Raw genomic sequence first — 22920 nt, 5'->3', positions numbered from 1 at the left:
GCTGCTCCTCTTGCTAACTCTCCCTGTCTAACGTGCCTTGAATCCGTGCTGTCATCCCTGCTGCTAACTCATCCCTTGTGCAGCAAGCAACCAGAGCTGCCCTGTCCACAACTCCCCCAAGAACTCCAGTGTGCAGTGATGTGCTTAATCCCAGCGTGCACTGGGGCAGAAATACACTGCAGGGAGGAACAAGGTGGGGTGTTTAGCCCTGCTTGTTGTTTTTGTATAATTCACAGGTATTCCGAAGCGGCCCGTGGGCCCTACAGTCTGCCCTGGCTCCAGTCGTTAGGCCGCGGCCCGTGGACCCTGGAATGTGCCCTGGCTCCAGTCGTTGGGCCGCCGAATCTCCTCTTCACCCGAGTGCTAACAATGACGTCAACTAGTGCGTTCATTGCTGACATTTGAAGGACAAGCTGCATGTTCAGGCATGCCAATGCTCCTTTATAATCAGTTCACTCGCTGCCAGAAAGCGTTCACCAGGAACCTTCTAGCTCATAGATTGGTGTCTCAGGTCTGCTGGCGTGGTCCTGTGTGCTCGCCTCAGCAGGCCTTGCACAGCGACGCTGCACCAGCTTCTTCTTGTACTTTCCCGAGTCTTCATTGCCCAGGCATCAGAACCAGCAGCACTGGTTCAAGGTGTGCTCAGGGGGTGTGGCCGCACAAGCCCTCTCCCACCCCCCCAGGCTCCAGCTCAGTGACAATTAAACTTAAGTATCGGTCTGGCCCAGCGCCTATTAAAGAATCACGCTGTGCCCTTAAACACACTTTACAAGAACAGCAGGGGGCTCAGTTCTGTTCTTTAGCTGATATGATCAAGAAAAAGGATCAGCCAAACAACAGAACTGAGTCTCCTGCTGAGTCAAAGGCAGGGGCTCACTGAAAAATCTCACACAGGGTGCTGGCAGACACGTGGACAGCACTGAGCACCAGCATGCCAAAGCTCTCTCTGCAGCACAGAGCCCGGTGATAATAATCAGTGCTTTAAGTGGGTCGGGCCAGCCGGGGCCAGTCCCTGGCAGTCTCCAAAAAGTAGGGCTGAGCTGGGGCCCCCCGGTTCCATCATGCCATGGTGGGACACATTATCTCACCATGGCCATAGCCGCGACGGGAGATGCACCCGCCATTTTAAAGTCAGGCAGTTGTGTGACTGTCAGAAGTGCCAGCCAGCCACAGCATCACTGAAACTGGAAGTTGCAGTTTCAGCAACGCTGTGGCTGGCTGGCACTTCTGTCAGTCACTGTAACTTCCTCTTGTGACCCTCGCATGAGGGGGTCACAAGAGGAAGTTATGGTTCCTTTGTTTCCCCTCCCCAGGTCACTCACCCTCAGCGAACCAGAGAGCTCTGTGATCTAGTCTGCAGATTAGATCACGGTGTCCCCGGGTTTTCAGAGGGTCGAAGACACCTCAGGCTCGGTGATCTATCTGCTCTGCAGGGCCGCGCACAGATCACCGAGCCCGAGGCGTCTTTGTCAGTTGGCAAAGCTTTATAAGAGATGGCTTCACTTGTGTGCTTTTCCAGCCATCTTTTATTTCTATGTTTATAAAAGATAGCTTGAAAAGCACACAATTCAAGCCATGTTTTATAAAGCTTTGTCATAGGAAAAAGACACTTTAGGTTTTGTCCGCCCTCAACGTCTTATAAAAGATTGCTTGAATTTTGTACGTTTCAAGCCATCTTTTACAAACATAGAAATGTGTAACATATTTCTATGTTTATAAAAGATGGCTTGAAAAGTATACAAACCATAGTAAGCTACGCATACAAATATGTAAATGCTTACATACGTTTATATATTTGTTTACGCGCCTTACTATGGGTTGTGCACTTTTCAGGCCCCCAAATGAGTGCCCCCCACCTCAATTTTTGACCCCACTTAAAGCACTGATAATAATTCAAGTATTGCACAGTATTCACTGCTGCCTGGCGTGTGAAGGATCCTGCTAAGAGGGCAAATGGGAAATCAGTCTTGAGCCTTTACTACTGTTTGAAGCGCTGCCTACAAGATGATGCACTCTCGTTTCATCTTTCTCAAGAGGCTCCTCTGGAAGTGGTTGGTGCTTATAATTGGCTGCATCTCCTTGGTCCTGCTCCCGATCTACAGCTGTTTTTACTGTCACTTGGGCTGGCATGGTTTATTAGCATATGTGAGGCCTGAAACTGTTGGTTTGAGCCTGTGTATGTCTGGCAAGGCCTATGATAGTGTCCCCACGGGTTTGCAGTTACCTCTTTATAACCACACCTTCTTGCAAGCTTTGAAAGGGACCTCCTTCACCGAATTCTGCTCTACTGGTTCCCATGATCATCACACCAGTGACCCCGGGCGGGATGGGGTTGGGTGGTATGGTAATATGTAAAAGTGAAGGCTGGTTTGTTTGCTATTTTAATGTGATGTTCGAGCATGGTGCAGCCCAAGTTGCCTGTGCCTTACTTAACTCAATCTATGTGGTGTTGGACACGGTTTCATTTCACGGGCCTGTCTATGGGCATGACGTTAAGGTGACTGGGTCACCGTGGATACTCACTTGTTCTGCTGGTGTGCCTACGTGACTGTGTGTGCACCCCAATTACGTTCTCTTAAGATCCCTTGCTGCAAATTGACGATCCTTGCGGTGAGAAATTCGACCATCCGCACGGGGAGTGTGCGCTCGCCTCGGCTTTCCTTATTTATTTGAAAATGAAAATGAATGATGGGAGATCAACCTCCAAAAATGTGTGGGGCTAAGCCGCACACATTTTCCAATGCTCTCCGCACAACAAACACATAGTCCAGTGTACTCTTGGGGACACATCCTACAGTTGCAGTGATCCCTGGTACATTTATTTGACAGGTGACAGCGAAGGGTGCGCGAAAACATCCAGAGGAGAAGGGAAACACCTTCCTCCTCCAATGGCCAGCCTAATTAAATCTCAAAGGCTCCATGGAATCGCCCTGTTCTATTGTCTAAGATCTATGTGGTGGTGGCGCATACTGATGAGAGTAAATTGAAGCAGGCCTGCAAATAGGCCTGGTCACAGAACCTAACTGATAACCTAGCTCATAACCCAACAATAGCCTGTCCATTGCACTTAGCTATACTCATCTGACCCATTATTTTATTTAAATCCTAGGCACGTCATTCTGATATTTGTTTCCTGCTTTAATGTATACTATGACGACGGCAGACCAAACTGTAGCCTGGTCCTTCCACAATCCACTGTGCCCCATCTTGGACCATCTTGTAACCTGGGTCCCTCTTCCTGTCACTGTACTGTATTTTTCTTTCTTGCCTCTGTATGTGCAACTATCTGTAACCATTGTTGATCCTAAAGAACCAGCGCACAGTTACCCTAGGGTTCGTCTGCACTCTATAAATAAACAAACTAAACTAACTAACAATGGGCATAAAAACTAACACCTCTATGATATGCAATGTGTCAACTTGAAGCTAGTTCCCAACCCTCTGTATGAAGGACAGTGAATGGCATGCCTGGGTCCACTATCTACCGTAGACAACCTGTGCACAGCGGACCGCTTTCAGAGGAACGAACTATGTGATTTGAGGGAGACAGATGTCTGTCTCCCCACAAACATCAAGGGAGACCTGTGCTTTGATCAAGAGACACAGAGGGCTCAGTTAACCAGAGAGAGACACTTTGATCTACAAAAGACAGGAAGATGGGTGGAACTTAGGAATACATGTGGTCACCTCTTACCTTCCCTGTTGCAAAGCACTCTGGTCCTGACCTCTAGCATAACAGAATATTGTTGGTGGGACCCCGGATTGGCTCCTTAAGGTAGGCTTAGCCTGCACCAATCATTGGGCCCCATTTGACTTTAAAATAGGGCTGAGCCCTTCACCTAGCAGATCATCAGAAGGCTTCACCTGAAGCAGGAACGAACAACTCAGAATTGGACCCTGGCTGAAGGTACAGTCTACCTTACATCTTCTGCCAGTGAAGGAAGGCCAAGATTTTCAAGAGGAAAGCAAGATCCCTCCCCTAAACATCTCCCGGGGAACAGTGGGAGATACCAGACTCAGAGGACCCATCCAACAGCTCCATAACCGGCACCCAGCCAGCACACAGCGTGCCCCGCTAGGTTCTGCCTATATACCTCTTAGATGGGAAGTGCCAGAGAGTCTCTGAACAAAGGACAAGGCTGTTGCCTGCAAACACTCTCCTCAGCTTTGGGCTATCCACCTTGAAAGGGCACCACAAGCCCTGCGAAGAAGCGTCCATCTTTTAAGGACATTAACGAGGCAGTCGAGCCCTCCAACCACGATCGACTGCACCACTGACTGTTGTCACTCTGCAGTCACTAAAGCCATCCAACACGCCTCGACCAGCATTCAGATCCATCAACCAGCACAGAGACAGTGATTCTTGATCCCAAGCCACCGTGTAGGCCAGCCTGCAGCCATCCGTCCAGCCTTGTGTGCCAAACTGCCTGCCACCTGATACCCGCAGCTGTCTCCCATTTCAAACTCTGTCGCAGGAGCTGCAAGGCATCCTGCAACCGACTCAAAGCTGTTCAGCATCAAGAACATCTCAAGCACCAGGTACATTGTGGTACTGTCCCTGTGGTCCTTCTCTGAAGATCCCTAGTGACATGTACGACCCCTTGCTCCCTTGGTGCTGAAACTAAATAACCTTGAACAGTTAAGGCTGATTGCTTTACCGACTTACCTCCTGTCCTTTTCCTTTGTGAAACTGTCTGTCCTCTGTGTTCCTTTAGAGGGTGAGTTGTATTTTGTAGTGTGCTAGAACTGTCTGTTTTAGTAATAATAAAGTAGATATTTTTATACAACCTTGTCTGGGCAGTCCCTTTTATCATTGGGTAATAATTGTAATTTCACTGTGTTGAAACTAACCAACGATCCACAACCTTGCAGAGATAAGCCCGGTGTTCCGTCCACATTAGCAGAATTGAACAAGGAGGTGTTCCAATCCGTTCTGATCTCTTCTGGTGTACTAGAGGTGAGTCTGATTGATGGTTTAGAAACTGATATTCATCCCTGGACCACTGTAGCCCTGGAAGTTGATTTGTCACATAGGTAGCAAGGGGTCGGATCAGTTAGAGCCTTGCGCACAGCTTAGTCACCCAACGATAAAAGTACTTTGCAGGCAACGTTAAGTCACTGCTTTGTATTAGTAATAGTCATGGAGCTTGACATGAGACTGTAAAAGACATGACCAAGGATGTCCGGCACGTCTTACGTCAAGAGAGGGGACTTCCCCACAGCACTAAGGTTAATAAACCTGAGTTGCTGACCAGCCTCCAAGCTTGGGTAGAAGCAAAGGCGGTTGGGGAGAAGACCCCAGGGGATGGACTAGGCCCAGTGTACCTAAACGGACCAGTTCTTCCTGAGAGGGAAAATGACGAGAATGACCGCATGAGCAGTGTTTCTCGCTAATCATCCCGTCGGGTGGCAAGTGTGGTTTCTCAACACTCGAGAGTGTCAGTGAGGTCAGGGGCTAGTGCAGCATCCTGCAGGTCCCAGGCATCAGCACAGTTTCTAAGTGGCCCGGTAATTGTTCCGGCTGTTAATGAGGTAGCGGCTAGAAAGCTCCTACTCTAGGAGACTAGCAGTAGAGGAACAGAAACGGCAAGACAAGGTCACCATAGAGCGGTGAAAGCTGGCGCTTGAAGAGAAAAAGGAGGCCAACACATCTACCTCTAGCGAAAGCAACAATAGTAGCTCAAACCAGAGTGCCCGGGATAAGCACTGGCGGCACATCCCCAAAGATTTAGTGCAGGTTTATGAAGTGGGGAATTATATTTTTGACTGGTTTGAAGTGCTCAAACTGGCTTCCCAGCTACAGGAGGTGGATGAGGTACTGTGGAGTGCAGGCCTGATGAGTCGCTTACTGACGCCAGGGACTGATGCAATTCTTCAGTTAGGTCCTAAGGAAAGGCCCATTTATGAGAGCATGAAGGCAGCCCTCCACAGAAGTTCTGTAAAACCCCAGAACAGTTTCTTAAGAGCTTCAGAGATTCGGAAAGAAAAGTGGGTAGACATATGAAGCATTCACACACTTGTCGTTGAAATATCTGAGCGAGTGGGTGACTGGTAACAAAGTTGACACATTTAAAGAGATATACAATTTGATTGTGTATCAGCATGTATTGAAGAATTGTGAGGTTGATCTAGACCAGCATCTTGTGGACGAGACTATCACAGACCATAGGGAGCTTGCAAAGGCTACCGACAGGCCTGTGAGTACTCGAGTCCAGAAAAAGGCTCAAGCAAGCGCACCCAAACCGAAAGAGAAATCAGCAGACAAAAAAGTAAACAAGGATGGGAAGGACAAAGGTCCAACCCAATCCTATTCAAAGTCAGGTCCCCAAAAGAACAAAGGGAAATCCTAAAACTCTAGTTCAGCCGTGCACACTGAAAATAAGAGTGCAGGCACCAGGGGTATTGCTAGGTCTGAAAAAGATCTGGGGCTATGCTTATGTCTGGACTGTTGGGACTCGAGGCTAGCTAGCCTTTTGGTTGTAGCCCCTGAGTTTCTATCCATGGCTACAGCCAAAAGACCCGGGGCTATAGCCCCCTAGACACCGCCTAGCAACGCCACTGGCAGGCACCCCTAACACTGGGACACCTTCGTTCTCACCACCCAAATGTTTCGTTTGTAAGGAGCTGGGCCATAGGAAAGGGAGCCCTGCTTGCAAGGGCTTACTCAAGCAATCCATAGTGAATGGTGTAGTCATGGAAGAGGCCATCATTAGTGTGGGCCTCTGACTTCCACTAGGTCAAGGAGTGGCCAAATTTGGATTGGTTACTCTGAGTGGGAACGGTACCGGGTCTCCAGAAGAGATCCCAGTTCCCAATAATCTCAGCTCTATCTAGAACATGTGTAAAACAATGTACACAACACTCCTGAGGTCCGAGACACCGCAACTAGAGTCACTGCTGTCACCCAGCAGTGGGTACAGCCAGGCCAGAATGTTGATGGGCCTGATTGTAGCATAAGTGGGTTTGATGGAAAGATTAAGTGCCCCTTGGCGATAGTATTGCTCAGCTGGCGAGGTGTAACAAACCAGCGCTGTGTAGCAGTGAAAGACTTCATCCTTATCCCATGTTTGTTGGGTAATGATCTTCCTGATCCCGAGACAGTCGCAGCGGCTACCCGATTGAGGGCCAATGAGCTTGCCAGATTGAACACTCTCAGAGTCTTAGGGCCTAGAGTGCTTGCAGAGGGTTTGTTGAAAGGACCGGAGTGACCGGTAGAACCTAGTCCAGTTACACAGACTACTGAGTCACCTACTCCTGTAGGAGAGGGGTTAGTAGCCGCAGAGGACCCTACTTTGGTAGGAGGGGACTGAGTAACTTCAGAGTTGCCTGGCGCAGCATAGGAATCTAAAGTGGAGGACCAGGTGTTCCGCGGATCTGAAGGGCCTCCCCAAGCGGATGAGTTCACATCAGCTGGGGGCCCAGGTCACACTGACTTCTTCACAGCCCAAAAAGAGTGTCCCACTCTGGCGGGTCTATGGAAGCAGGCAGAGAAGCAGGCTCAGGGTGAGGCTCCCGGACTGTTCAAAGTGTACTGGGAGGATGGACTCCTGTACAGTGACACAGAAGGCTCTGGGACCAGGGCACCAAAAGGTTGGAGATTCCCCAATGCCGCAGAAAGTTTCTTTTGGATTTGGCTCACCATATTCCTTTAGCGTGTCACTTGGCAGTGACTAAGACACCAGACTGGTTGTCTGTGCATGTTTACTGGCCGCAATTCAGCGTAAAAATTAAGGAATTTGTCAGGTCCTGCCCGACTTGTCACGCTTCTGGCAAGTCAGGTGGTGCCACAAAGGCCCCACTTAATTCCACTACCCGTGGTTGTAGACCACGTCACAAGATACCCTGAGGATGTCCCTCAGCATCAAATCTCCCGTGGTTGTGAAGGCTCTGATTGGGATATTCTCCTGTGTTGGAGTCCCCAAGGAAGTTGTTTCTGACGGGGGATCAAACTTCATATCGGCGTATATGAAGGCCATGTGGGAAGAGTTTGGATTCATGTATAGGTTCTCTACATCCTTCCATCCACAAACAAATGGGCTTTTTGAGCGGTTCAACAAGACCCTGAAAGGCATGATAGGTGGCTTGGAAGAGCACTTGAGGAGAAAATGGGATATTCTCCTGCCATGCCTTCTGTTCGCCTACAGGGAGGTGACACAGAACGGAGCAGTGTTTAGACCCTTTCAGTTTCTGTTTGGACACCCTCTATGAGATCCCCTCAGTCTAGAGAAAGAGGGATGGGAAAGCAGTTCCTCATCAACTACACAAGATGTGGTGGACTATGTACTCAGCCTTCTGTCTAGAATTGCAAAGTACATGGAACAGTCAACCAAGAACCTAAAGGCCAGTCAGGAGCTGATGAAGCACTGGCACGACCAGAAGGCCACAGTGACAGTCTATTCTCCAGGCCAGTGGGTGTGGATTATGGAGTCTGTCAAACCCAGTGCCCTTTAGGACAAGTGAACTGGGCCTTACTGTGTGCTGTAAAAGCTCATTGAGGTAAATTATCTCATTGACGTGAAAGGACCTAAACAGATGTGCAGGGTCTTTCATGTCAACCGGCTAAAACCCCAGTTTAGCAGTGATTACTTGGTCATGGCATTAGTGACTGATGGAGAGACTGAGGAGGAGAGCGATCCCCTCCCAGACCTCCTGCACACTGAAGCCACAGTTGGGGCAGTTGAAGGTTTCAACCTTGCAACAGACCTGTCAGAACAGCAACTGACAGACTGTCGCCTGTTACTGGGACAGTTTGCCCGCCTGTTTTCTATGACTCACAGACGCGCACATTGGTGCAACCATGATGTGGACACTGGAGACAATAAGCCTGTGAAGAGCAGGATTCACTGAATGTCTGATAAGGTCAGGGACACCATCAAGGAGGATGTTTCCAAGATGCAGTCCCTTGGAGTGATAGAGCCATCCCACAGCCCCTGGGCTAGCCCAGTGGTACTGGTCCCTAAATTGACTAATGGTGGGAAGACTGAAGTTCGCTTTTGTGTGGACTACAGGGGGCTCAATTCTGTCATGAAGACAGATGCTCACCCCATTCCTCGGGCAGTTGAGCTCATTGACAAGCTCAGCATTGCCAAGTACACAAGTGCCTTTGACCTCACAGCGGGGTATTGGCTGGTCGGCTTGACAGATGGAGTGAGAGAGAGGTCAGCATTCTCAACCCCGGAAGGACATTATCCGTTCACTGGGATGCCCTTTGGATTGAAGAATGCCCCTGACACTTTTCAGCAGATGGTTAACCATGGTTTGTCTGGTCTAGGTTCTCCCCTTGCATGGACATTAACCATAGCAGAGGCTGGTGGTGTCTCTGGATCGTAAAGTGAGACCCAAAGATATAGGGTTTCAGATTTCTTATGGCCCACACAACTACGTACACCTCTTTTTCTATGACAGGCCAGTTCCTTTCCCTTGTTGTCAACCGCCTCGTAATGTAGGCCAAAGGTTGCTCTACCCCTTCAGAGTTCAGCTGCGCTGACACTGCTCCAATCCCAAAATCACAGGCTGCTGTCTGGATAATGAACTCCTGACCATAGCCTGGCACTTTAAGAACTGGGGCCCTGCACAACCCATCATTTAAATCCTGAAAGGAGGTTTAACAGGCAGGGTCCAGGTTACCTTCTTCGGCATCTTTTTGGAAGTTACATCATTCAGGGGCATGGCAATGGTCCCATGCCCTCTGATCACTTTACGATTCACAGAGACCACTGGCCTCTGCTATGGTTAATAGCCATGCAAGGGGAGAACACTAACCTTTTGTTTTGGGCCATATCCCTACAGGGATTAGATATGGACATCCAGCACAAGTCAGGCTCCCAGCATGGAAATGCAAATGGTGTCAGCCGGTACTTTCGCCTTGATGAGGAACCAGACCCTCAGTAAGGTGATGGTTCACATGTTGAGGCTGGGGGGGCATGTGAATTATTCGACCACCCTCAAGGGTAGTGTGCGCTTGACTGGGCTTCCTCTATTAATTTGAAAATTAAAATGAATGATGGGAGATCAACCTCCGAAAATGTGTGGGGCTAATCTGCACACATTTTCTAATGCACGCCCCACACAAGCACATAGTCAAGTGTACTCTTGCGGACTCAGCTTACAGTCACAGTCCTCCCTGTCACCTTTATTTGACAGGGGACAGCGAGGGGTGCACAAAAACATCCAGAGGAGAAGACCAACACCTTCCTCCTCCCATGGCCAGCCTAATCAAATATCAACGGCTCCATGCCACCGCCCTGTTCTATTGTCTTAGTTCTGTGTGGTGGCGGCGCATACTGATGAGAGTAAATTGAAGCAGGCCTGAGAATAGGCCTGGTCTCAGAACTTAACAATGGGCAGTAAAACAAACACCTCTTTGATATGCAATGTGTCAACTTGAAGCTAGTGTCCACCCCTCTGTATAAAGGACAGTGAATGGCATGTCTGGGTCCACTATCTACCGTAGGCAACCCTTGCAGAGTGAACCCCTTTCAGAGGGACGAAGTATGTGATTTGAGGGAGACAGAATTCTGTTCTCACCACAAACTTCAAGTGAGACCTGAGCTTTGACGAAGAGCCACACAGGGCTCAGTTAACCAGAGAGACACTTTGATCTACAACAGAGAGGAATATGGGAGGGATTTAGGAGTGCATGTTGTCAGACAATTGTTGTTGAGGACCCCGGATTGGTTCCTTAAGGTGGGCTTAGCCTGCACCAATCACTAGGGTCCCTTTGGCTTTAAAAGAGGGCTGATCCCCTTATTTAGCAGTTCCTCCGAAGGCTTCACCTGAAGCAGGAAGGAAGAACTCATCATTTGACCCTGGGTGAAGGTACAGTCTACTTTACATCTTCCACCAGTGAAAGAAGGGCAGGATTTCTAAGAAGGAAGCAGGATCCTTCCCCTAAACATCTTCCAGTGAACAGAGGGAGATACCGGACTCAGAGGACCCATCCAGCAGCTCCAGAACCGGTACCCAGCCAGCACACAGCATGCCCTTCTAGGTTCTGCCAGCATACCTCTCAGGTGGGAAGTGCCAGAGAGTATCTGAACAAAGTACAAGGTTGTTGCCTGCAAACACTCTCTTCAGCTTCGGCCGTCCACCTTGAAAGGATGTCACAAGCCCTGCGAAGAAGCTAGGAGGAGTGCCACAAGCATCAACAAGCGTATATCATTAAGGACATTTTCGAGGCAGTCGAGCCCTCGAACCGCGACGGACTGCACCACTGACTGTTGTCATGCTGCAGTCACTAAAGCCATCCAAAACGCCTCGACCAGCATTCCAGATCTGCCAACCAGCACAGAGACAGTGATTCTTGACCCCGGTCCACCTAACTGAGCAGATACACACAACATACCAAGGCCTGCCCACAAAATAACTCTTTGCTATGTCGCCTACCAAAAATAAAGGCAAACCTACAAATATGGAATTGTTTGCTGGCAAGGGCAAGCAAAGTAATGTCCCCCAGGTGGAGAGCATGGATCAACCATTGGCACATGCCCCATCACAGGACCCACATGAGGACCAAGTACTAGCAGCGATAGCCGCACTGCGATCCTCCCTTGAGACCAGGATAGATGAAGTCAACATTGAAGTCCAGCTACCCCGGCAGGATGTCAGACACTTAGCCGAGTGGGTCACAACTACGGAATGGCTAATAAAGGAGGCGGCCATCACTACGAAATACCTTGATGTGTGGCTCAAGGACCTAGAAAAGCAAAATGCAAAATTGGAACTGCGAGCACAAGATGCTGAAATCAGATCACGCAGGAATAATGTACGGGTGCTAGGCCTGCCGGAGGGAACAAATGGATCGGAACCAACGTCCTACATTGAAATTCTGCTACTACAAGAGATTGAGCCTGGTAAACTATCGCAGGGGTTTTCAGTTGAAAAAGCGGATTGTTCCCTACAGAAGAGACTGCCACCTTGTATCCCATACCAGTGATTGCTAAGATCCTCAACGTTCACGATAGAGAAGTAATACTGCAATATTCCAGAGAGGGAGGTGAGATACTAAGGGGCATCTCCAAGATTGCTATCTACCAGGACTATAGACCGGCAGTTCAGAGGTCCAGAAACACATTTGTGCCGACAAAGGCGAGGCTTAGACAACTGGGAATCAAGTACATGCTTATGTACCCCGCAAGGATAAAGATCCTATACAACGACAGGGCGCAATTTATGGACAGCCCTGAGGCTGCAACCATGTGGATGGTACACAATAATCTGTCCAGCAAGAGTGATGCTGACCCATGACACAGGCTGGGTTTATTGGACCTTCAACCCGACGCCCGGGATCAAACTGAATCTATTTGCCTGTTGCTGTTTGGGAACTTTTTTTATCTAGTCAGAGTACTGCAGTTAGCCCAGCCCCATGGAAAGGCTGGGATCCCCGGGCCTTATTTTGGTCTTCCTTAATAGAGTGACGGTGGTGGCCCAGTGCTGCAAATAATTACCTTTCAAATTACAGTGAAGGCGAGACCCAGTCACCCGCCGCTGGACTTACTGAACCGGCCACAGTTGATACTGGGCACCAGCCTGTTGCTGGTTCCTTCAATTGGTACACAATAGCTGAGCTCGGCCTTCCATGTACAGGACTGCCTGAACAACCAGGAGTTGTCAGGCAATGTGTTACAGTTTGGCTGTTGACGTTGTATATTCTGTTCTATCCATACAAGATGGCTCACAGGGGTACCTGTCTGGCTGTTTGGACAGGCACTGAAATCATTGGTTCTGGGCAGTTTCATTGTTATACTCTCACTTGGAACCAATATGTTGGCTTGTCTGCTCTGGTTTGTATGCTGAGGTGGGGACATGCTGTGTGGGAGAATCCTTCGGCAAGGGGAGGGCTGTCAGACAAGGGATATATCAATGGCTGGCATTAGAATATTGACTTGGGATGTGGGAGGCCCGGGCTCCTACCTCCGCAGAAACATGGTAAAGTTCTACTTGCAACGCAAGAAAATATCCATAGCGTTACTCCAGGAGACGTACCTGCTACTGGAGTAGCAGAAGGCACTTCTGAACTGCTGGGGGGGATGGGTTAAGGCGCTACATATTCCAAATTGGCCAGAGGCGTGCTGATCTGGATTGACGTGTCGCTGACATTTCAATTGCTGGAGGTTGAGAGGGATAGGGAAGGGAGATACATAATTGTCCTGGGTTACCTTGATCACAGAGAAATTTGTATTGTCAACTCATACTTTCCAAGGCATGGGATCCCATCACATGTGCATGCGCTGTGTAATCTTGTTGCCACTAGGCGTGAGGCATCATTTTGTGGGGTTGAGACTTTAATTGTGTTAGAGATGTAGAGCTTGACAGCTCCACTCCCCCAAGAAGCGGCTCTCCCCCGGCTACCGTTACTCTTAATGCGACACTGACCAACATCTATCTGGTGGACGTCTGGAGGGCATTACACCCGGTAGCTAGAGATTATTCCTTTTACCCGTCACCTCATAAGCTACATACCTGTATCGATTACTTTTTTGTTGGGTCGAGACACCTCATATAATTTAGCAGTTCAGAATACCTGGGCCTCACAATGTCATACCACTCCCTGCTGATGTTGAGCGTGGAGACTTGCGGCCCCTAGACTGCCTATCCCGACATGGTGCATGCATGTAGGGGCTTTAACGGATGTGGCATTTAAGAAGTCATTATTAGACTCCCTGACCAATTTCTTCAAGCACAATGTTGGGAGCGCCGATAGCTGGGCACCATCTGGGAAACCATGAAGGTTGTACTCAGTGGCGAGGTCGTAGCAAGCACAGGCGGCATTCGCCGGGAGCTGCGACAGGTCTTAGAGTCCACAAAGGAGGAAATTAGAGCTTTGGAAGCTCAAATCCCAGGCCAGCGATCAGTGGAGAGGAAACTGGCTGAGTCGCGCTCCAGGTGTCAGGAAGCATGGGGGAGACTGTCTAAATTTGATTATGCCATTCGGGTGGCACGTGCCCACACTAACGGGGATAAACCTGGGAGGGTATTAGCATGGCTCTGCAAACATGAACACCCTTGGCCCTTGACTATGCTACTCCACGGCGAGTATGGAGCTCTGTGGAGAGCCCAGCAGGTGATTAATGACATCTTCACCTCCTACTACACTCAACTGTACAGACATGACCACCAAGTCCCCTACGAAGACTATGCTGAGGCCTTCCCATTGATCCACCTCCCAAGGATCACGGATGACCAAAGAACCTCCCTAGACCAACCCATTACCGTGGAAGAACTGGGCGAGGCAGTTACCTCCCTTTGCACTTTTAAGACGCCGGGCACAGGCAGGCTCCCCCCAGAGTTTTATAAAGCATATACCTCCACCCTAGCCCCAATACTCCTAAAGGTCTTTGGAGAAGGCTACGACAAAGGCATGCTCCCAGCTTGCATGAGAGAGACCTTGGTGATACCCATCCCTAGACCAGGGAAGCCAATGGATAGGTGTGACTCCAACCAGCCCCTAGCCATGTTGAACTATGATGTGAAGATGCTTACAATGGTACTGGCGACATATCTCCGTAAAGTCATCTCTACCCTGGTACATACTGACCAGACTGGGTTTGTTCAGGGTCGCAGCACAGCCCTGAACCTCCGTAGACTTCAACATATCATTGAGCAAACAAATTCATGCAAAGAACCTTAAGTGGTGGAGTCCTTGGATGCCAACAATGCCTTTGATTCAGTCTACTGGGAATGGTTACTAGCCTCACTACAGAACTTTGGGTTGTGAGAAGGATTCGTCATTGGGTAAAACTCTTGTATACCTCCCCAACAGCTAGACTGAAGTCGGGATAGAGATATCTGAAGTGCAGGATATACAGCGGGGGACCTGCCAGAGTTGCCCACTTTCACCCATGTTATACATATTAGCTATGGAATCCCTGGCTCCATTCCTACGTCAAGAATACCGGAGTGTGTGTTACGATTGGCAGCCAAAAACATCTGATATCACATTATGCAGATGATGTCCTACTTTATTTGAGCGAACCACAACATAATCTTCCCATAGTTCTCCACGTGCTAGACAGATTTGCTGAGCTATCTGGGATCTCCTTTAGTAAGCGGAAATCCTGCTGCTTCCCTTTGGCTGGTCTTCACGGGTAGATGTTGCCGCTTTACCAGATCTTGTATTCCCATGGGAGCTTTGCTCCTTTAAATATCTGGGGATCCACATTACGCATACGCCCCAAAGGACATACACAACCATAGCACACTCCGGGTGGTTTAGGACCTCAAGAAATCTATGTCTTTCTGGTCTTGGCCACCGCTGTCGCTAATGGGAAGAATTTCCACAGTCAAAATGATTGTCCTCCTCAGGTTTTTATAGTTTCACAAACGTGCACTATTACATTGGTGTTGCTTTCTTCCTGCAGGACGTCACAGGTTGGCCCTTAATGTGTTATGCTTGCTTTATGAGGATGGTGGAGTGCAACTGACAAAGCATGGCCTTTATTATCTAGCCGCCCAGCTAAGTTTTGTCTCAAAATGGTTAGCAGTTGCCCCTACACCAGAACCAATGCTGCTCCAGCAGCTGGTGGCCCCTGCCAGGCTTAAGAAAGCTTTATGGATCCCGGAGTGCTGCATGAACACCCTCCCAAAGTGGTTAGAATGGGTAGGCAGATTTGGTCCAGAGCGAGGAAGGTACTCAAGGCGTGTCGACCAATGTACCAATAGTGGCTGATGTGTGCAGGAACTGGGAAGACCTGGGTGTTGCAAGGCACTGGGAAGAATGGAGGGCACATACATGGGGTGACATGTATGAAAATGGCCAGTTTACAGATATGGACAACCAAGCACAAAAGTCGGGTCTATCCAAGGGACATTTTTTGAGACACATGAAAGTGATGGGGGTGGCGAGACATAGATGGAGTGAGTGGCCCGCTGAGCCTGAGGAGACGGTGCTTCTGGCATTGATGCACACACTAGAGGACGGCTGGAGACCTGGGTCCAGGTTATATGGCTGCCTATTGGGTGGCACTATATCCTATTCTGAGGAAGCCGGGCCTGAAACTGAGATGGGAGGAAGACATGGGCTCTGTAATCAGTGATATAGAGTGGGAAAGGGCGCTTGAGTTCCCTAGAAATGTGTCCCAGAAGACAAGGTTCAGATTGTTACAAATCAATGTGCTCCACCGGACATACATGAGCCCTAGTAGAGTAGCTAAATTCAGTAAAGATACGCTGTCGACTTGTCCCTGGTGCCATCAGGACAACGCAGACCTAATTCATATGTTTTGGAATTGCATTAAAGTACACGCTTCCAATTGAACAGGCCTGTAAAGCGGCTGTCAGTAGATACTCTTGGAGCCCACTGGAGTGCTTACTTGGTGCATACTCCAGACAAAGTAAACACAAACATGTTATCAGATTCATGGACCTAGCATGCATAGTTGCGAAACGAAGAATTGCCATGTCCTGGAAATTTCCAAAGGGCCCCCAATATAAACTATGGCTGCTGGATTTCAAAACTTGGAGTGAGGCGGAAACAAGAGCATGGGCTATGTCACTACAGTCTCATGAAGATGTGCTTGCCAAAACCTCCCCCAATGGTCTCTGGGACATTATGCACACCAACAGTTCACCCTCCCGGCGAGTGGTCCTATGTCACCCGCAGTGCAGTACCATCCTCTACCTAGGAGAGCTGCCTCATTTATTTTTTACCCGATGTAAGAGTCTGGTTCACGTATGGAATGTTTGTTGGAAGTTTAGTTTATACAAATTATGTTTTGTTCTATGTCCTGTCACAGGGCTGGACAATACTGTGAATGTATGCCTGTGCTCCTGCATTGTCAGCCTTGGCTCTATAATTTAATAAACGAATTTCAAAATAAATGGTGGCTTGTGTCCTGTTCACATTGGCATGCATCAGGCTGGGTATTGTGGTACATTTCTTAGCTCAGCAGTGTAAAGCATTCGCGCCCGGGATGGCATTATCATTGGTGGTTAGGGATGAGTTAATGGTGATGGTGTATCTGTGATTGTTGTGTAGCGCATTCTGAGGTATTTTGAAGGATTTCCAACTTGCTTTTACTCCATGTATTTCCATTGGGCGTTTCCAAGCCAGCATGTCAGCCACACTCATTGCTTCCATGCACGCTGCCAGACTCCTTGCTGCTTGTTTCTTGCGAGTGTGCTTTCAGAAGTCTTATCCTCAAATCAAATAATTGCTTGGGTTATTTCTGCAAGGAGCTCTTTCCCCAGAAAATGGTTCCAGGCCTGGTCCATTCCACATACCTTCGTGTTACATGCTGAGGTGGCACGGTCACAACAGGGAATGGTCGCACATATCTTCATGAATCAAAGGTGAGTGGGCACAGCTGTCTGTAGCTAATAGTAGTACATTCTTACCAAAACTAAGGTAATGTGAGTGGGGTGAAAACTCTCTGATAGGGCCTCCACACAAGCCACATGTAATGACCGTAGGAAAGACGGCCTAGGCTAAGAAGCCTGCAGTGAGGGCAGTAATTCAATTAAAGGACTGCATGACAAGCTCATTATGCAAACATGAGATTTTCTACAACTCTTACAAAATGCTAGGTGATCGATTTAATAGAACATGATCATTAGCAGATGCCAACAAAGCCATTGTACATATCTTCAAGTCAATATGAAGGGTATGGTCGTGGAGTGACCAACACCAGACATGTCACCTGTGTTGGGTAGAGACACTCTTAAGACTGACTCTACAGGGACACTCCTAAAACTGACATTACTGGCTTCCGAGAACTACCAGTTATGAAAACATCCATACAAACCAGACTTTTGCTGGTTGTGTGTCTTTTTAGAGTCTACAATCTGCTTGACAGGTCTTTTGCTTGAGCCCAACTGCTGCCCCCTCCAAACTGCTCACCCCCTATTATTCCTTGTGAGCAGTCGCACATTGCTCGACACAAAGTGGTCGACATATGCTCCTGGTCCCCTCCCTCCCAAAAGGTAATCCCTTTCGCTCCACTTCTGCCACGTTACCTGTCCCCTAACACCGTCCCTGTTCTCTTCCATTCAGGAGATCCCCAAACCCCACTTTCCTACGAGCCATTGCTCCAACTGGTCTCGTCCACCCACTACCTATATGCTGAACCACCCTTCTCTTACCCCTGCCCCATCCCCCCTTTTAGTTACCCCCGCGCCTCCACCCTTACCCCCTACCCACATTAAAAGCAACCCCCACCATACGTTGCTCCCCCCACCCCTTCCCACCACAGCCCCCTTTCCAATGTACATGCATACCCACCACCATTCATTCTCCCCACACTCTCCGACTCTAGCCCCCTTCTCATCTTGTAGATGTGAGAACCCCGGCTCATCACTAAGTGGTCGATCAGTTGGACATGTCGACCGGTTTAAAGGCTCTACTAATACAAACTGGAGACCACTTAATGGCAAACAGTTGCAGCAACAAGTACTTAGGGTTCAGCAAAAGACCCGGCACCACTTTTGCCAAGCATTGAGTGCTTGTGATACTCTGATGTGCCAAAACACATTTTCATGGATTGGGAATAGGTTTATTGGGAAGGGGCCATCTCGGTCCAGGATCCTGAATCCGAAGCAAGCAGAAGACTAGCTGTGAGCCACTGTTTCAGGTAGATTGTCCTGCAGGGGGGCGTGTGGGGGGTTATCTTTGCCTCGGACCTGTGTGCAAGGAAGGCGATGGGGTGGCAGTCTCCTCATGTACTCTAGCATTGGATGGATAGCATTGTCGAGGAATACTGCATGACCTGCTGGACAGGCAGAAAGTCCAACAAAGACACCCCCGTTTCCGCTGCCACTGGTGCATCTGCCTTTTTAAAGGGAAGGGTTTGACATTCTTGGTGCCTTAGAATGTATGCATCTTTCCTATTGTGTTTTTGATTTGTACAGTTCCATGTTTTTAATTACTCACTTCTGGTGGCTCTCGGACCAGAGAAAAGTGGCCGAGGGATCTGATGTGGCAAAGTAGACGTGATTATAGGAAGGCGAGGGGATGAATTCATGTGGGTAAGGCCTAGTTGTGTGCAGAGGTGTTGTGAGGGGGTGCTGAGGGGGCCATAGCCCCAGGTCTTTTGGTTGTAGCCCCGGATAGAAACTCATGGGCTACAACCAAAAACTAGCTAGCCCCATGTCCCGAAAGTCCCGACATTAGTGTAGCCCCGGATCTTTTGCAGACCTAGACCAGACCCCTGGTTGGGTGTAAGGAGAGGTCAAGAGGAAACAGCATTCACAGGTTAGCATTCATGCTGGCTTAGTGTTTCATTATGGACACGATTAGAGCCTGGATGAGCTCAATTATGTCTAGGTATCCACAAGAAGTCAAACGTTTGGATGCAGAAGCAGACATTTATCGCAAGTACATTTCTATATTTATTTGAGGGGGCGAATTGACATGAGTGTCAATCGTAGCTTTCGTTTTGTTAGTTTGGTCTGAGGCATGGCTGCTGTGCCTAGGTCAAGGGATCATTTAAAAGGGATTCCCCAAGAAGAGAACCTCCATTTTATCCCCATGAAGGCATAGAACATTGGTTGATTAGCATTTGTATATTAAAGTACTATTGATATAGTTCTTGGCTTCCATCTGGAATGTAATTGGACTTCATCTATATACAAGTGGGAAGTATGGGCCAATAATGAGATTTTATCAGACAATGGCCTGTGTACGCATTGAAGAGCGACAACGATATAGCACATCCTTTATTTATTTATTTATTCAGATTTGTAGAGCGCACGTCAGCCGGAGGGCATCGTGGCGCTTGTTACAGACATATCTAAGTTACATAAAAGTACAGGCATATCTTAGTTACATAAAAGTACATTATATACAGGGGCAAATACGACATTTGTACAAATTTATAGAGCAGTATATTTACATAGGTTTGCGAGTGTCACATATTATTGTGCAAGGAAAGAGGTCTTCAGTTTCCCACGAAAAATCGGGAGTGAGTTCTCTGCTCTAATGTCTGCAGGAAGAGCGTTCCAGGTCTTTGCGGCAATGTAGGGGAAGCTTAGGCCACCGGCTTTGGCTTTTTTGATGCGTGGGATGTGAAGTAAGTTGGTGTATTGCGTCCTGGTGGGATGGGAGGAGGAGGGTTTGGAGATGGTCTCTGATAGATAGGACGGAGCGGTGAGAGAGAGGCATTTGTGTGTGAGGGTGAGGATTTTAAGTGTGATCCGCTCTTTGACCGGGAGCCACTGGGCTGAGTGTCTGGCATGGGAGATATGTTCTCTTCTTGGGATGCTGAGAGCGGCCCAGAGAGCATTGTTCTGCGTGACATGAAGTCTGTTGAGGTTTTTTGCTGAAGTGCCTGCTAGGAGGGCATTGCAGTAGTCCAGTTTTGCTCCAATGGTTGCTCTAGCTATAGAGAGGCAGTTGGGTTTAGTGAGGTATGGCTTGACGGCATTTATGAGTTTGGTGGTATGCGCAGATGAGGAGGTGATTGCGCTGACTTGTCTGGTCATAGATAGAGAGGAGTCTAGGTATACTCCTAGTGTCTTTACAGCTGTGGTTACGGGGATGAGGGAGTTGTCAATGGAGAAGTTGGCGTAAGGTTTGTCCAACTTGTCTAAGGTGCTCTGTTGACCTAGTATCATGATTTCAGTCTTGTCTCCATTGAGGCAGAGGCCATTAACTGCCATCCAGGTCTGGATGATGGAGTAGATCGTGTAGAATGCCTTGGCGTCTTCGTGGTATGATCCTGAGAGAGGTAGAAGTACTTGTGTGTCGTCTGCGTAGTTCGTGTATGTGATACCGTATGAGTCGAGTTTGTCAAAAAGAGGCTTAGTGAACAAGTTGTAAAGTGTGGGTGCATTGCAGGATCCTTGAGGGACCGCGCAATGGATTGTAGTGGGAGTGGCGTTGGCAATGTCCGAGAAGACTTTCATGGCTCTTCCCTCTAGGAAGGAGGTGACCCAGAGAGCTGATTCTTTAGAGAAGTTGGCTGAGTGTGTGAGGTGAGGGTCTTGTGATCAACCAGATCGAAAGCGGCTGAGAGATCTAGAAGGAGCAGAAGAGCTGGCTTGCCTGTATCCATGATTTGGGTAATCTGACTCTTCAGATCCACCAGAGCAGTTTCTGTGCCGTGTCCTTTCCGGAAGCCTGATTGCCTGGTCCCGAGGATGGAGTGGGTTTCGAGAAAGTGTTGGATTTGGCAATGTGCGGCTTTGTCCAGTAATTTCAGGAGGAATGGCACTGTGGTTATTGGTCTGTAGTTGTTGGGTTGTAGGGGGTCGAGGGTAGGTTTCTTTAGGAGGGGCCGGACCCAGGCCTCTTTGAGGCTTGCTGGGATAATGCCTGTTTTAAAAGACGCATTGATGAAAGCCGTAAAGAGCGGCGCTAAGCAGTCTGCGCAGTCTTTGATGAGTTTATGCGGGCAGATATCGCCTTTACAGGGGGAGGGTTTGAGATTTTTTAGCAAGTTGATGACTTCTAGTTCAGTGACATCTCTGAAGGAGAAGTCAGGTATGGTAGGCTTGGATGAGGTGGGTGGGGCGTTGGTAGGCTTGGTTTCTGTCTGTGAGGTAATGCTTTGCAATGGTCTTTTATTTTCTTTTGGAGAAGGTCAATTTTGTGTAGCATGGCATCTTGAATGCTGGCACACCAAGCTTCATCTTTTATTATTTCATCAGGTGTATTGGGGGGGGGGATGAGCTCGTTGAAAATGGTGAAGATTTCTTTAGAGTGCGATTTGGCATTAGAGATTCGAGCGTTGAAGTCGTTGGTTTTGGCAGCGGTGATAGCTATTTTGTATTGGTTGGAGATTAAATTGAATTTGTTTTTGGCACTGCTGCAGGGGTTGGATTGCCAGTTTTTTAGTGCTGCTCTTTTGTGGGCGCGCATTGAGTGCAGTTCATTGAACCAAGAGTTGGTGTGTAGTGTTTTTTTTTCTTTTTTCCATTCGAGTGGTGCTATTTCATTGATAGCTTTAGTGATGACATCTTTGTAGATGTCTGCTAGGATATTGGGGTCATTAGCGAATGGGGGTGCTAGTTCGGGGGTGTTGAGGTAGAGGCGCAGGTTATTCTCTTTGAGTTTTTTTGAACTTCTGGCTTGTGCAACGATAGCCAGGGTGAGAGTTTTGTGGTTTCTGGTGATAGGAACAGAGAATTCGATACAGTTGTGGTCGGTCCATGGCAGTGAGGTGTTAGAGGTGATAGTGGAGAGGCAATTGTGGTCTGCGATCCAATCTAGAATGCGGCCTTTGGCGTGAGTAGGACTTTCTCCTTTTTGGGTGAAGCCTAGGTCACTAAGTTCCTTGGTGAGGGTGACTGCAGATTTGTCTTTAGCATCAGTGAATCCCAGATTGAGGTCTCCTAGTAGAAGGGTTTTGGTGGAGCTTTTAATATTATTGCTGAGGATGTGGATGATGTTTTCCTGAGAGTCTAGGGTGAGGCCTGGGGGACGGTATAGTAGGTGAATATTGATGCTGCTGTTGGGTGACAGCGTGAGTTTAGCCGATAAGAGGTCAGAGTTGTTGGTTGAGGAGTGACTGACAGGTCGGAGCTGGAGGTTCTCCTTGTAGATGAGGGCTACTCCGCCTCCTATTCGATCTCGCCTGTCTTGTCTGAGTATGGTGAAGCCAGGTGGTAGTGCAAGTGCAACGGCGGGGACTGATGCTTCATGTTTCGTATGTTTCTGTGATGGCTAATAGGTCAATGTTATTGTTGGTTATGAGGTCATGGATGTCAGATGCATGAGCTGGGAGGGAGCGGACATTGAGGAGGGCACATTTGATGTGAGGTGTGTGTGGTTTGTTTGTGGAGATGCTGGTGGTGGACGTGTCTGATATGTTATGTGTGGTGATATTGTGGGGTGTGGTTTGGTTAATGGGTGGTTGTTTGTGGGTATGTGGGTGTCCAGTGCGAGGGATGTGTTTGGAAAAGGTGCGGGAGCTCAATCTATAGTTTCTGTGTTCTGTGGGAGGGGGTCGTGTGCTGAATTTAGTAGTCCGTGTGCAAGCTCTAAGT

The sequence above is a fragment of the Ambystoma mexicanum genome, chromosome 3q (genome assembly GCF_040938575.1).
Source record: "Ambystoma mexicanum isolate Mex_15411 chromosome 3q, UKY_AmexF1_1, whole genome shotgun sequence".
NCBI lineage: Eukaryota > Metazoa > Chordata > Amphibia > Caudata > Ambystomatidae > Ambystoma > Ambystoma mexicanum.
The sequence above is the reverse complement of the archived record's forward strand: the minus strand, read 5'-3'. Positions refer to the sequence as shown.